This window comes from Sciurus vulgaris (assembly GCF_902686455.1).
Source record: "Sciurus vulgaris genome assembly, chromosome: 4".
In the NCBI taxonomy this organism is placed as follows: Eukaryota; Metazoa; Chordata; class Mammalia; order Rodentia; family Sciuridae; genus Sciurus; species Sciurus vulgaris.
This window is the reverse complement of record NC_136464.1, coordinates 124,596,601-124,613,020: the sequence shown is the minus strand read 5'-3', so window position 1 is coordinate 124,613,020 and position 16,420 is coordinate 124,596,601. Positions and strand designations below refer to the sequence as shown.

General features: G+C 36.5%; 1 long non-coding RNA gene across 1 annotated transcript in view; it reads left to right on the top strand.

Annotated features, from left to right (window-relative positions):
- LOC306659125 overlaps positions 1–15,930 on the top strand; it is a 117,338-nt gene extending 101,408 nt beyond the window's left edge. The window contains exons 3-4 of the long non-coding RNA XR_013763217.1: positions 5,419–5,550; positions 15,827–15,930. This is a non-coding gene — a long non-coding RNA (uncharacterized lncRNA). The remainder of the gene's footprint in view (positions 1–5,418; positions 5,551–15,826) is intronic.
- Positions 15,931–16,420: the final 490 nt, after the last annotated feature.

Genomic DNA, 16,420 nt, shown 5'->3' with positions numbered 1-16,420 from the left:
CAAAAATGACTTGGTATTGGCACCAGAATAAACAGGCAGACCAATAATACAGAGTGGAAGACACAGAGACAAACCCACACAAATACAGTTACCTCATTCTAGACAAAGGAGCCAAAAATACACAATGGAGAAAAGATAGCCTGTTCAACAAATGGTGCTGGCAAAACTGGAAATCCATATGCAGTAAAATGAAATTAAACCTCTGTCTCTCACCCTGCACAAAACTCAACTCAAAATGGATCAAGGACTTAGGACTTAGACCAGAGACCTGCACCAAATAGAAGACAAAGTAGACCCAAATCTTCATCATGTTGGCTTCCTTAACAAGACTCAAAGCACAAGAAATCAAAGCAAGAATCAATAAATGGGATGGATTCAAACTAAAAAGATTTTTCTCTATTCTTTTTGTACCCATATCTTGTAGTATTTTTCTTATGTGTGTGTTTGTACTAATTACTGGGATTCTTCTCATTGCTATACAAATAAGTTTTCTACAAATAAACTTCAAGTTTGTAAACACAAAAAGGGAGTAGCAAGTTGCATCTCACAAAATATTTTCAGCACTTATTGATCTCATCTTCCTTCTCAAATATATGTGGTTTATATCCTTCAAAAGTTAGTAATCTTTGAAAGAGTCAACACCTACTTACTAGATAGCAATGAAAGAACTAAAATATGAACTTGTAAATGCAGAAAGAGAATTAGGTATCAATTTGGAACCAACAGCATTATGATCAGACTGTTGTTTGGGAGAAAGAAGGGAAAAATGAAATACTATGGAAGTTACAGTTTCAAGGGTAAGTTAAAGACTAGGAGAGAACATTTCCCTAGGTTGAGGTCATATTGACCTTTCAATATGTGACATTTAGATTGTAGTAATATGTTCCTGAAAAAAAAAAAGCACTTATTTTGATTGAATATGGACAAAGAGAAAGAAAATCATTCATTTTATTATATATCTTGGTAGTGCCTTCACTGGAACACAAACACATTAAATTTTGTTATGTTTTGATATGTTTCATTTTTAAAATATGGGATTGTATTTAAAACAATTTAACTGAATTAATTTGACTTAAAATATGTCATGGACATCCTTCCAAATCAGAGTATATAGATATAAATGTAATTTGTCATGTTTTAATGGTTTGCAGTTATAAATAATGAATTTAATATATAATGAACCATTTTATGTACTTGGGTTTTCAACATTGTTACTAATTTTTTTCTATTAATTGTAAGGCATGTTTATATCTCTCAGTTGTACAGAAAAATTCACAGAAAAAAATACTTGTTCCAAAGTGTACCCATTTTAATTTTCAGTAATTTCTGCCAGATTATTTTCTAAAATACTATAATTTACAGGTTTACCAGCAGTTTACAGTTTTACCAACAGTATAGAAGATTATCTATTTTTTCATTGTTTTCACTGAAAAGGTGATACATATTTCATTGCTGGTTTAATTTGCATTTTCCCAACTTGCAATAATGCTAAATATCTTAACAACATGTTTATTGCTGTTTTGCATTTTCTGTTGTCTCAATTATTTGTTAAATTATTTGTTTATGTTCTTTACTATTTTACAATTGAGTTGCATTTATTCACTTATAAAAGCTGTTTGCATTACATTAATATCTTGCATTGTATTTCTTTGTCATGTACATTAATAATATTTTCATTCTATGGCATACCATTTGTATTTTGACAGTATTTATAGAGCTGGGTGTGATGGCCCATGTCTGTAATCCCAGCGGTTTTTACTCTCAGCAGCTTGGGAGGCTGAGGCAGGAGGTTTGTCAGTTCAAAGCCAGCCTCAGCAAAAGTGAGGCACTAAGCAACTTAGTGAAACCCTCTCTAAATGAAATACAAAAATTGGGGCTGGGGACGTGGCTTGGTGGTTGAGTGCCCCTGAGTTCAATCCCTCATACCCAACCTCCCTAAAAATAGTATTTATGGTGTCCTTTACCATATGAATACTTACATTATAATTAAGTTTGTTGACTCTATTTCTGTATATGTTTTTGGCTATATATCCTTCACACCTGGAAAGATAATCTGGGGTTCAATAATTTGCAATGGCTTTTATTTGTCACAAAGTAGAGAAAATAAGAGACAATATCACTTTGCTATCTCAGAGTTGTAGCTAAACCTTTATATGTTTACTTGCTTGTGCTATAAATGAATTTCAAGGTATAGCACCAAGAGTTGTAATGTCCTAGGACACAGCAACCGATCTCATTCAGATTTTTTATGCATCCATCTGTTATAGTTGTAGTCAGCAGGTTGTTGAGAAATGATGTGAGATAAGACTATGTTAATAAGATATTATAAGATTCCATCTTATTAGAGCACCAGAGATTCTCCTTCTGGTATTAAGGAAATGAGATGCAATGTTTTCAGAGCCACATATTTAGGACATGAGGGCAGACATCAGGAACATCTGACACCCAGAAGAGAATATTGGCCTCTGTTCTACAGCCTCAATCAGCTGAAGTCTGTCAATTATGAGGAAGTGTGGAAGAGTACCTGAGCTCTAATACAAGAACAGAATTAAAATGAAACTTTGAGTGTAACCTGATGAGATGGCGAATAGAGGATTCTCTATAGCCATGATCCTTTATACCTCAGAAGACTGAGAAATGTGTTTTGCTTAATAAACCAAATAAACTTTTGATAATTTGTTACACCATAACTAAAATTAATACAGAGATCATCACTCTTCACTTTGAGCTTAGTAAAAGAAATGTCCCTTTTATACAATCACTGGCAATGAATATCCTATCACTTCAAGTGTGGTTTCAAATCAAGTTAAATTTAATTCATAGAAATGAAGAAATTCAGTTTTCCTTTAATGCTAATTCTAGAATAATATACATTCCTAATGTTTCTAAGACTTTAAAATGTTATTATCACATTTTCATTTATTTGTATAGACTAATAATAAATATTAATTCACATAAAAATCATGAGTGTACAATATCTACTCTAGCTTCCTATTTACAAGAAGTTATTTAACTTCTTAGTATCTTGCTCTCTCATCTGTAAAATAAAATGGTTGGATGAATACTTGTTGTGATTTCTACATGCTTAAAACAGAGCCTGGAACAACATGAATGTAATCAACAAATAATTGTTAGCAATACCAGTAGTATTAATTACTACCACTATTGTCTCATATATATTATTTTAACCATACTAGATTTATTTTATAGTACAGTACTCTGAAAAGAATGAGTATTCTTGCAGATGAAGAACTCTACTCACCCATTTAATTTTCATGACTAATCAAAACTTCATTTGTAATATTATCTCCTATTATTTTTTTGTGCTGAATTGTAATGTCCAATATTGATATTTTTATTTATTTTCTCTTTTTTTCAAGATTTTCTTCTCTACTTTATTTTCCACATAAACATTGAAAATATTTAATCAAATTAAAAATGAAATCCTATGTAATATATCCTTTTATCATTGTATTTAGTTTTGGCATTTTAATTATGTTAAGCTGTCAGGATAATTTTATATCCATTTTTTTCAGAATATTTTTTTTTACATGATATTGTAGAAAGGGTGTTTTATTGTAATCTATACCCTCCTGCCTTGGTAGTATCTATGATTCTGATGAATTGACTCCACCACAGGCTCTGGGAAGGGGCTTATAAGCTGGACATTATCTTGGCCAAAGTGAGTGGCTAGTGATGGGCAGTTCACCCAAAGCAAATCAGTCAGGTTTTACTGAACTTCTACTATGAGAATGTGTAGTGCTATACCTGATGTCATCCAGCAGAGTCTCATTTAAAATTCAAATTTAGAAAATATAACAAACTCAAGTAGATGATGTTTATAACTAAAATATAGATAGGAAGATGGATAAATATTCTATACCTTTTTTTGTTTGTTTGTTTGTTTTATTATAAACAAATGGGATACATGTTGTTTCTCTGTTTGTACATGGCGCAAAGGCATACCATTTGCGTAATCATAAATTTACATAGAGTAATGTTGCCTGATTCACTCTGTTATTTTTTCCCTTCCCCCCACCCCTCCCACCCCTCTTTACCCTCTATACAGTACTTCCTTCTTCCATACTTGCCCCCCTCCCTAACCCTAACTCTAACCCTAACACTAACCCTTCCCTCCCCCCCATTATGTGTCATCCTCCACTTATTAGCGATATCATTCGTCCTTTGGCTTTTTGAGATTGGCTTATCTCACTTAGCAGGATATTCTCCAATTTCATCCATTTGCCTGCAAATGCCATAATTTTATTATTCTTTATGGCTGAGTAATATTCCATTGTATATATATACCACAGTTTCTTTATCCACTCATCAATTGAAGGGCATCTAGGTTGGATCCACAATCTGGCTATTGTGAATTGAGCAGCTATGAACATTGATGTGGCTGTATCTCTGTAGTATGCTGATTTTAAGTCCTTTGGGTATAGGCCAAGGAGTGGGATAGCTGGGTCAAATGGAGGGTCCATTCCGAGTTTTCTAAGGAATCTCCACACTGCTTTCTAGAGTGGCTGCACTAATTTGCAGTCCCACCAGCAATGTATGAGTGTACCTTTCTCCCCACATCCTCGCCAACACCTGTTGTTGCTCGTATTCTTGATAATCACCATTCTAATTGGGGTGAGATGGAATCTTAGAGTGGTTTTGATTTGCATTTCTCTTATTACTAGAGATGTTGAACATTTTTCCATATGTTTGTTGATTGCTTGTAGATCTTCTTCTGTGAAGTGTCTATTCATTTCCTTAGCCCATTTGTCCACTGGATTATTTGAATTCTTGGAGTAGAGTTTTTTGAGTTCTTTATAGATTCTGGAGAATAGCGCTTTTTGTTTGTTTTTAAGTGCCATTATAGTCATGGTCCAAGTGGGTCCAGCTCAAGATAATGGAAGACATGGGTATCATCTGCTGGATGTAAATGTGAGAGCCATGGAGTCATGAAGGCTTCAATTCAGATTTCAAAGGAAGATCTGGAGGGCCAGTCATTATGTGGAAGGTTCGGAGTCCCTTAAGACCACCCCTGAAAGGGTGATGCCTAAAGCCAAGATAGTGAAGTTGAATCTGCAAGAAGTTTGAGATGCCAGGAATGTGAAACATGTGTTGAGAAAAGCCACAGAAAAAATCAGAGTCAGTCCAAGAGAATTGTCTTTAGGACTGCAGTCAGCAAGGCCATACGGGTGGGACAGAGAAAGGCATTTGTAGCTCCAATAATGCCAAACACACAAATCAAATACTAGGCAGCAATATAATGTTTTCCCTGCTGCGGTTTGGTCTTGTTTTTTTTCAATCCTTTCTTGAATTCTGTTCCTTCCATTTGGAATGGGAATGTTTATCCTGTAACATTTTATGTTCAGAGTATGCAACTTGTTGTTTTTATTTTGTTTTATTATTATTTTAAAACCACAGGACATCACAGCTAAGAGTTTGCTTTGAGTGTCAGAGGTGACTTTGGACTTAGAAATTCGAGCAGCACTGAACCTGATAAGGACTATGAGAACTCTTGGAGATGGGCACACTGCATTTTGCATTATGAGATAGGTAAGAGCCTGTAGGGTCCAGGGTTAGAATGTTATAGTTTGAATCTGGTATGTCTTCCAAAGGTTCATGTGTTGAAGGATTTGATACCAGCTGGTAGTGTTTTTAGGAGGTGATACAAGCTTCAGAATGACAGACCTTCTTTGAGAAAGTCACTGGGAAGGGTTTATTTTGGCTGTACCTCCCTCTCCATTTGTTCCTGGCTTCCACTAAGTAATCCTCTTTGCTCTGGTACACACTCCCTGCCATGATGTTCTGCCTCACGATAGGCCCAGAAACAATTGAACCAAGTGACCATGTATATACAGCTTTGAAAATACAAACAAAATATCTTTTTTTCCTTTGAGATGCTTTTCTCAAATATTTTCTCACAGCAATGGAAAGCTAACTAACATCACCTTCCATTCAAAATCTGGGCTTTTTTTCATACTCAAAAACATCTCTCTAGGTGTACAGAATTCTATCTCTTCCTGAGGACTGTCTATTTGGACATTATAGTAATAGAGATCATATTGGTTTAAAAAGGTAGACAGAAGCAGAGACAACAATCAAGACAATTAGAAGTGTATAGAGAAAAACTCCAGAATAAGAAATAATCTCTTTTGATAGAGGATTAATATCCACAATACATAAAGAACACAAAAAAACTTACCAGCAGAAAAGAAAAACATCAAGTAACCTTATCAATAAATGAGCAAATGAACTAGTCAGGCACTTCTCAGAAGAAGTAATATAATTGGCTAACAAATACATGAAAAAAATGTTCAACATCTTTAACTTTTAGGAAAATACAAATCAAAACTATATTGAAATTTTTATCTCACTCACTTCAAATGGATTGGCAATCATAAGAATGAAATAACAAATGCTGGTGAGGAAGGGGGGAGCACATTTACACATTTGGTAGAACTGAAAATTAGTACAACCACTATGGTAATCAGGTGTCTCAAAATACCAGGGTTGGAACCACCATATGACTCAGCTATACCTCTCCTTGGTATTTATCCTAAGAAATTAATGTCAGCATACATTCATACCCATGGTTTTAACAGCAAAATTCACAGTAGTCAAGTTATGGAACCAGACTTTCTGTCCATGAATAAATGGATAAAGTAAATGAGATATACAAGCACAGTGGGGTTTTACTCAACCATAAAAAAATGAAATTATGTCATTTGCAGGAGAATGAGTGGAGCTTGACAACATTATGTTAAGCAAACTAAGCTAGACTCAGAAAGTCAAGTGTTGTATATTTTCTCTCATGTTTTTAATCTAGAGAGAGAAAGGGGTCTAAAAAACCTGGGAGGGGATCTCATGAAAATAAAAGGAAGATGAACAAAGTTAAGGAATAGGGGACCGAGGAGGAAAAGAGGAGGAAAGGGAAAGGGGAGAACCTGGGAAATGAAATTGATCAAATTACATTGTTATATTTTTTGCATGTACAGATATGTAACATTTACTTCCACTGTTATATATAACTTCAATGCATCAATAAAAATAAAAAAAAATAAAATTTAAAATGTCTGAAAATAAACCCTTCCGCTTCCGAGGTTAAAACAAAAATAGATATAGACTCGCACCTATGTATGGCATAGATGAGTTTCATTTCTGATTGATAAGAAGTAAGCAAGTAATTTGATGAGAAGAATGAGGAGTGGAAGTGATTCTGAGAGAAGTAGGAAATTCTCAGTCTAGTGGAGATTGGTACATTACCTACTGACTGATAAGTCAGAATCAGTAAGTGGGATGCTATTAAACTAAAAGCTTCTGCAGAGCAAAAGAAATGATTGAGACTATGAAGAGAGAGCCTGAAGAATTGGAGAAAATCTTGACCAGTGCTTCCTCTAATAGGGGATTAATATCCAGAACTCAAAATACAAAGAACTCAAAAAGCTTAACACAAATACACACATACACACACACTCACCAAAAAAACCAATCAATAAATGGGCAAAAGAAATAACAGAAAAACTTCTCAAAAGAAAGAATACAAATGCCTAACAAATATGAAAAAAATTTCAACATCTCTACCAAGCAAGGAAATGCAAATCAAAAGACATTAAGAATTCAACTCACTCCAGTCAGAATGTCAGTCATCAAGAATTCAAACAACAATAATAAATGCTGGCAAGGTTGTGGGGGAAAAGGTACACATTGCTAGTGGGATCACAGACTAGAATAATCATTTGGGAAAGCATTATGGAGTTTCCTCAAAAACCCATTCATCCCACCCCTTGGTGTTTTCCCAATATCTTTAGATATTATTATTTAAATAATACCTAAAATTTGTATCCTATAATGATACATCCACCTCAATGTTAATTGCAGCACAATTCACAATAGCTAAATTGTGTAATCAACCCAGTTGTCCATCAATAGATGATTGGATTAAGACACTGTGATATATACACACACACACACACACATATACGTGTGTGTATATATATGTATATATATTCATAAATATATAAATGCAGTTCTACTCAGCCATTAAAAAATAATGAAATTGTGGCATATCCTGGTAAATGGATGGAAATAGAGACTATCATGCTAAGTGAAAGCCAAACTCAGAAACTCAAAGATTGAATGTTTTCCCTTTTATGTGGAAGGTAGAGTAAAATAAAGGAAAGGCAGAGAGAAGGATAGGATAACATAAAGATAAAGGGAAGATGAGTGGTGTAGAAGAAGGATATTGAGAGGTAGAATGGAAGGATGGGTAAGGGGAGGCAATGCAGCATGAATTCTTTAAAAAATTATGTTATGTGGATATATAAATATACCACAGGAAGCTTCACTTTTATGCATAGGTGGAAAGAACCAATCAAATATAAACAAATAGATGAGTGAAAGGAAGTCTAGTAGAGTATAGGAAGGAGAATGAGAGAGAGGAGGGAGGATGGGAGGAATAAGGGAGAGGGAAAAAGTGGGGATCATGAACTAAAATCGATTTTCAGGCATGTATGATTTTGTCCAGATGAACCCAACTACTATGTGAAACTATAAAGTTCTAATAAAAAATAAATGAAAATAGAAAACTGAATATTAAACAAATACACAAACAATAACCACTAAAACCAGAAATAAAAAAATTTAATAACTAAAATTTGTTTAATTATTGAGAATACATTTAGTAAGCAAGGTACAATGTGTAAAGAGAAATGCATAATTTAATGCATTTTCTAAAGGAGGTATCCTGTATTCAAGAAAAACATCTAGAAACCACTGCCCTTATTGTTAAAAACTTAGTAAAATAGGAAAAGCAAAGGATATTGAATAGAAACAGATGTTTGTGGATTGCACAGAGTTAGTAAAAATTGAGAACACATTGCAACTCTTAAAATTCCTTATTGCCTGTAGCTACAACCTTTTTTTTTAATATTAGAAATTATTTAAGATCATATAGAGGCACTCCCGTGGTGGGCTCCTCTCACAGGGCCAGCTTCTCCAGCTTCTCGGAGCAGGCCCCCCAGTGAGAGCATTTCTGCACAGAACCAGCTCCAAGTCCCGGAGACAGCAGGGAGCGTCAGGCCTTCCCCAAGCAGCCCGGCTCCCTCCTGTGGAAGGCGCCTTTCAAGGCTAGCTTCTCTAGCAGACCACCCAGTGAGAGCCTTTCTACACAGAGCCAGCCATAAGTCCCCGAGCCAGCGGAGTGCTCCGATCCACCAGCAGCCTCTGGGACCAGGACAGGGCAGCCAGAGACTTCTCCAGGCGGCCCTGCCCCCTCCAGCCACAGGCTCTTTTCACAGGGCGATCCAAGATGGCAGACTAGAGGGTGACTGCATCTCCAGTCACTCCAGAAACCAGGATTCAAGAAGGGGAAGCATTGAGAGATTCCGACTAGCATAGAGCCAGGGGGTGAGTCTCCCCCACTGGGTGAAGCTTGGCCTGTGTGGCAGGCCCAGATAGGGGCAGCTTATCAGAGTAGGGCAGGGCAGCTGGAATCTTCCCCAGGCAGCCCTGCGCACTCTGGAGATGGGCTCCAACCACAGGGCCAGCTTCTCGGAGCAGGCCCCCCAGTGAGAGCCATTCTGTTATTTTTTTCCCTTCCCCCCACCCCCCTTTTCCCTCTATTACAGTCCTTCCTTCCTCCATTCTTACCATCCTCCTTATTCCTAACCCTAAACCTAACCCTAACGCTAACCCGTCTTACCCCATATTATATGTCCTTATCTGCTTATCAGTGAGATCATTCGTTCTTCAGTTTTTTGAGACTGGCTTATCTCACTTAGCATGATATTCTCCAATTTCATCCATTTGCCTGCAAATGCCATAATTTTATCATTCTTTATGCCTGAGTAATATTCCATTGTATATATATGCCACAGTTTCTTTATCCATTCATCAACTGAAGGGCATCTAGGTTGGTTCCACAATCTGGCTATGGTGAATTGAGCAGCAATGAACATTGCTGTGGCTGTATCTCTGTAGTATGCTGATTTTAAGTCCTTTGGATATAGGCCGAGGAGTGGGATAGCTGGGTCAAATGGTGGTTTCATTCCAAGCTTTCTGAGGAATCTCCATTCTGCTTTCCAGAGTGGCTGCACTAATTTGCAACCCTACCAGCAATGGATGAGTGTACCTTTTTCCCCACATCCTCTCCAACACCTATTGTTGCTTGTGTTCTTGATAATCGCCATTCTAATTGGGGTGAGATGAAATCTTAGGGTAGTTTTGATTTGCATTTCTCTTATTACTGAAGATGTTGAACATTCTTTCATATATCTGTTGATTGCTTGCACATCTTCTTTTGTAAAGTGTCTGTTCATTTCCTTAGCCCATTTGTTGATTGGATTATTTGTATTCTTGGTGTAGAGTTTTTTGAGTTCTTTATAGATTCTGGAAATTAGCGCTCTATCTGAAGTATGAGAGGCAAAGATATTCTCCCACTCTGTAGGCTCTCTCTTCACATTACTGTTAGTTTACTTTGCTGAGAGAAAGTTTTTTAGTTTGAATCTTTCCCAGTTGTTGATTCTTGCTTTTATTTCTTGTGCTATGGGAGTCCTGTTACGGAAGTCTGATCCTAAGCCAACAAGTTGAAGGTTTGGACCTACTTATTCTTCTATAAGATGCAGGGTCCCTGGTCTGATTCCGAGGTCCTTGATCCATTTTGAGTTGAGTTTTGTGCGGGGTGAGAGATAGGGGTTTAGTTTCATTCTGTTGCATATGGTTTTCTAGTTTTCCCAGCACCGTTTGTTGAAGAGGCTATCTTTTCTCCATTGCATATTTTTGACACCTTTGTCTAGTATGAGAAAATTGTATTTATTTGGGTTGTGTCCGTGTCCTCTACTCTGTACCATTGATCTACCTGTCTATTTTGGTACCAATACCATGCCGTTTTTGTTACTATTGCTTTGTAATAGAGTTGAAGATCTGGTATTGCGATACCCCCTGCTTCGCTCTTTCTACTGAGGATTGCTTTAGCTATTCTGGGTTTCTTATTCTTCCAGATGAATTTCATAATTGCTTGCTCTATTTGTGTAAGGTACGTCATTGGGATTTTAATTGGAATTGCATTGAATCTGTATAGCACTTTAGGTAGTATGGCCATTTTGACAATATTAATTCTGCCTATCCAAGAACATGGGAGATCTTTCCATCTCCTAAGGTTTTCTTTAATTTCTTCCTTTAGTGTTGTATAGTTCTCACTGTAGAGGTCTTTCACCTCTTTTGTGAGATTGATTCCCAAGTATTTTATTTTTTTCGAAGCTATTGTGAATGGGGTAGTTTTCCTAATTTTCTTTCTGAAGATTCATCACTTATGTATAAAAATGCGTTGGATTTATGGGCATTGATCTTATAACCTGTTACTTTACTGAATTCACTTATGAGTTCTAAGAGTTTTCTGGTGGAATTTCCAGGTTCCTCTAAATATATAATCATGTCATCAGCGAACAGGGATAGTTTGAGTTCTTCTTTTCCAATTCGTATCCCTTTAATTTCTTTGGTTTGTCTAATTGCTCTGGCTAGAGTCTCAAGAACGATGTTGAACAGAAGTGGTGAAAGAGGGCATCCCTGCCTTGTTCCAGTTTTTAGGGGGAATGCTTTCAATTTTTCACCATTTAGAATGATATTGGCCATGGGCTTAGCATAGATGGCCTTTACAATGTTAAGGAATGTTCCCACTACCCCAATTTTTTCTAGTGTTTTGAGCATGAAGGGATGCTGTATTTTATCAAAATGCTTTTTCTGTATCTATTGAAATAATCATGTGATTCTTAACTTTTAGTCTGTGGATATGGTGAATGACATTTATTGATTTCCGGATGTTGAACCAACCTTGCATCCCTGGGATAAAACCCACTTGATCGTGGTGCACTACCTTTTTAATATATTTTTGTATGCGATTTGCTAAAATTTTGTTGAGAATTTTTGCGTCGATGTTCATTAAGGATATTGGTCTGAAATTTTCTTTCCTTGATGTGTCTCTGTCTGGTTTAGGTATCAGGGTGATATTGGCTTCATAGAATGAGTTTGGGAAGGTTCCCTCCTCTTCTATTTTATGGAATACTTTGAGAAGTATTGGAATGAGCTCTTCTTTAAAGGTTTTGTAGAACTGGGCTGAGAACCCATCTGGTCCCAGACTTTTCTTTGTTGGTAGGCTTTTGATGACCTCCTCTATTTCATTGCTTGAAATTGATTTATTTAAGTTGTATATGTCCTCCTCATTCAGTTTAGGTAATTCATATGTCTCTAGAAACTTGTTGATGTCTTCGAGGTTTTCTGTTTTGTTGGAGTACAGATTTTCAAAATAGCTTCTAATTATGTTTTGTATTTCACTTGTGTCTGTTGTGATATTTCCTTGTTCATTCCGAATTTTAGTAATTTGGATTTTCTCCTTGTTTCTCTTTGTTAGTGTGGCTAAGGGTTTTTCAATTTTGTTTATTTTTTCAAAGAACCAACTATTTATTTTGTTAATTTTTCCGATTGTTTCTTTTGTTTCAATTTCGTTGATTTCAGCTCCGATTTTAACTATTTCCTATCTTCTACTACTTTTGGTGTTGGTCTAATCTTCTTTTTCTAGGGCTTTGAGCTGTAGTGTTAGGTCGTTTATTTGTTGATTTCTATTTCTTTTGTTGAATGCGCCCCCTGAAATAAATCTTCCTCTACGTACTGCTTTCATAGTGTCCCAGAGATTTTGATATGATGTGTCTTTGTTCTTGCTTACTTCTAAGAATTTTTTTTATTTCCCTCCTGATGTTTTCTGTTATCCATTCATCCTATAATAGTGTATTATTTAATCTCCAGGTATTGGAGAAGTTTCTGTTTTTTATTCTGTCATTTATTTCTAATTTCAATCCATTATGATCTGAAAGAGTACAAGGTAGTATCTCTATCTTCTTTTATTTGCTAACAGTAGCTTTCTGGCATAAAATGTGGTCTATTTTTGAGAAGGATCCATGTGCTGCTGAGGAAAAAGTGTATTCGTTCTTTGTTGGATGGTATAGTCTATATAAGTCGGTTAAGTCGAAATTGTTGATTGTGTTATTGAGATGTATGGTTTCTTTATTCAATGTTTGTTTGGAAGATCTATCCAGCGGTGAAAGAGGTGTGTTAAAATCGCCTAGTGTTATTGTGTTGTGGTCTATTTGATTTCTGGAATTGAGAAGGATTTGTTTGACGTACATGGATGAGCCAATGTTCAGGACATAGATATTTATGATTGTTATGTCTTGCTGATTTATGCTTCCCTTAAGCAGTATGTAATGTCCTTCTTTATCCCTTCTGATTAGTTTTGGCTTGAAGTCCACATTATCTGAAATGAGGATAGATACTCCAGCTTTTTTGCTGTGTCCGTGTGCATGGTATATTTTTTCCCATCCTTTCACCTTTAGTCTATGGGTATCTCTTTCTATGAGGTGAGTCTCTTGCAGGCAGCATATTGTTGGATTTTTCTTTTTAATCCAATCTGCCAGTCTATGTCTTTTGATTGATGAGTTAAGGCCATTAACATTCAGGGTTATTATTGTTATATGATTTGTATTCCCAGTCATTTGATTCATTTTTGTTTTTTGACATGATTTGGTTTCTCCTTTATTTGGCTATTCCTTTAGACTAGCTCCTCCCCTTGCTGATTTGCATCGTTGTTTTTCATCTCTTCCTCATGGAATATTTTGCTGAGAATGTTCTATAATTCCGGCTTTCTTTTTGTAAATTCCTTTAGCTTTTGTTTATCATGGAAGGATCTTATTTCATCATCAAATCTGAAAGTAAGTTTTGCTGGGTATAAGATTCTTGGTTGGCATCCATTTTCTTTCAGGGCTTGGCAAATGTTGTTCCAGGCCCTTCTAGTTTTTAGGGTCTTGATTGAAAAATCTGCTGACATTCTCATTGGTTTCCCCCTGAATGTAATTTGATTCTTTTCTCTCGCGACCTTTAAAATTCTGTCTTTATTTTGTATGTTAGGTATTTTCATAATAATGTGCCTTGGTGTGGGACTATTGTAATTTTGTATATTTGAAGTCTTATAAGCCTCTTGTACTTGGTTTTCCATTTCATTCTTCAGATTTGGGAAATTTTCTGATATTATTTCATTGAATAGATTGTTCATTCCTTTGATTTGTTTCTCTAAGCCTTCCTCAATCCCAATAATTCTTAAATTTGGCCTTTTCATGATAGCCCATAATTCTTGTAGATTCTGTTAATGATTTCTTACCATCTTCTCTGTTTGGTCAACTTTGTTTTCAAGATTAAATATTTGTTCTTCAAAATCTGAGGTTCTGTCTTCCAGATGTTCTATCCTGTTGGTTATGCTTTCTATGGAGTTTTTAACTTGGTTTATTATTTCCTTCATTTCAAGGATTTCTGTTTGTTTTTTTTCAGTATCTCTAACTCTTTATCGAAATGATCTCTTGCTTCCTGTATTTGCTCTTTTAACTGTTGATTGGTGCGATCATTTAATGCCTGCATTTGCTCTTTCATCTCCTTGTTTGCTTCCCTGATTGTTTTAGTTATGTACATTCTGAACTCCCTTTCTGACATTTTTTCTGCGGTGCTATCATTGGATTTTATTGCTATAGTATCTAGGTTTGTTTGGGACATTTTCTTCCCTTGTTTTCTCATATTGGTCAGATGTCAGTGGGCCTCTGTGATATTGCAGATTTCCTCTATTGGCTTATAGTGTCCCTGTAGATTTCCAGTGTCTCACCTTCCTGCCTTCAGTAGCCTGAAGTCTTGGAGTAACTTGATAATGCAGTGCTTCCAAGGAAAGCTGCCCCTAGCCCGCTATTGGTTTCACGACTTGGAGCTGGCTCTGTGTGGAAAGGCTCTCACTGGGGGACTGCTCCAATAAGCTGGCTGTGTGGGAGGAGCCCACCTCCAGAGTGCGCAGGGCTGCCTGGGGAAGACTCTAGCTGCCCTTCCCTACTCTGATAAGCCGCCCCATCTGGGCCTGCCACCCAGGCCGAGCTTCATTAGGTCGGGGAGACTCACCCTGTGGCTCTATTTTAGTCTGAGTCTCTCAGTGCCTCCCCTTCTTGAATCCTGGTTTCTGGAGTGACTGGAGATGCAGTGATCCTCTAGTCTGCCATCTTGAATCGCCCTGTGGAAAAGCCTGCGGCTGGAGGGGGCAGCGCTGCCTGGAGAAGTCTCTGGCTGCCCTGTCCTGGTCCCAGAGGCTGCTTGCAGGTCAGAGCACTCCGCTGGCTTGGGGACTTGTGGCTGGCTCTGTGTAGAAAGGCTCTCACTGGGCAGTCTCCATGCCTAGAATAGAGCCTTTGTATAGTAGTTGATCTAAGAATGTATGAGAATTTTGCTGAATGAACAAATGATATCTAGCCCAACAAGTGGATTTCTGAATCTGAAGACATTTCTCATGAAAATAATTAGTACAATTTCGTTAATATTTATCAGGCTGTTCAGTGGCTTCAATGGTTTAGATTTTTATTATTATTTTTTGTTTGTTTTTCAATCTTTACCAATTTTAGCAATGAAAACATTTTAAGAAGTCCTGTGACTTGTTCATGATTTGAATGCTAGAAAAGAGAAAGTCCAGAGTTAAAAATGTACTTCTGACCAAAGACTGACCCTATCTACCAAGGTCAAAATACCTGTTCAAAATTAATTGTCATTTCATGGGTAAAATTTACATCCTTGATATCAAGTAGATTAAATTAGTTGATAATAAATGATTACTTCTCACAACAACACAGAAAACTGGGCATTTTTTCTTCTTTATTGTTAAGTAAAGTATTATATTTATATTATTAGGTCTTCAAGTTGAGAAATCTTTTCTCCCTTTTGCAACTAAATGGAAGCTCAGGCTGTTTGTATTTAACTTTAGGCATGACCCCTGAATCAAGCTGTCTGGATACTTATTGGTCATGTTTCCTCAGAAGAAACTCTTCTCAACGGAGAATATTGGAATACCCTAAAGCTCTCTTCTGGTAGGCATTGTGTCAATGACTGCCCTTGGTGGTACACTTTGGTTAATTGATGAGCAAGGGAGAAGTAATGCAGGTGTTCTGAGTGCTGTTTCTTTGGAGTGACTCCTTTTTCTATAAATGCAAGGTCTTATATGATGCAGTTCTGGGCTTTACTACAGGGGAGGTGTGCAATTATGGCTATGCCAGTGACTCAAGCATCTGAGTACCAGCAGCTGAGAGAAATTTTATGATCCCCTCTTGGATCTAGATCCCTAACAAAATGTCCAGTATAGCTTTACCAAAAATGCATCTACTATTTTGATCACCAGCTGTGTGACACTTCTGTGAGTTCAGAAACTGGGGAAGGCGCTATGGGCTCTCTAAACCTCTAAAAATTTTCAATCCTTTTTTAACCAGGCAAATCTAAATATAGAAGATCTTCATGGGATCTGAAAATATTGCTACATAAACATAAATCAATTAAATGTTGTTAAAAACACTTTATAAGCAGG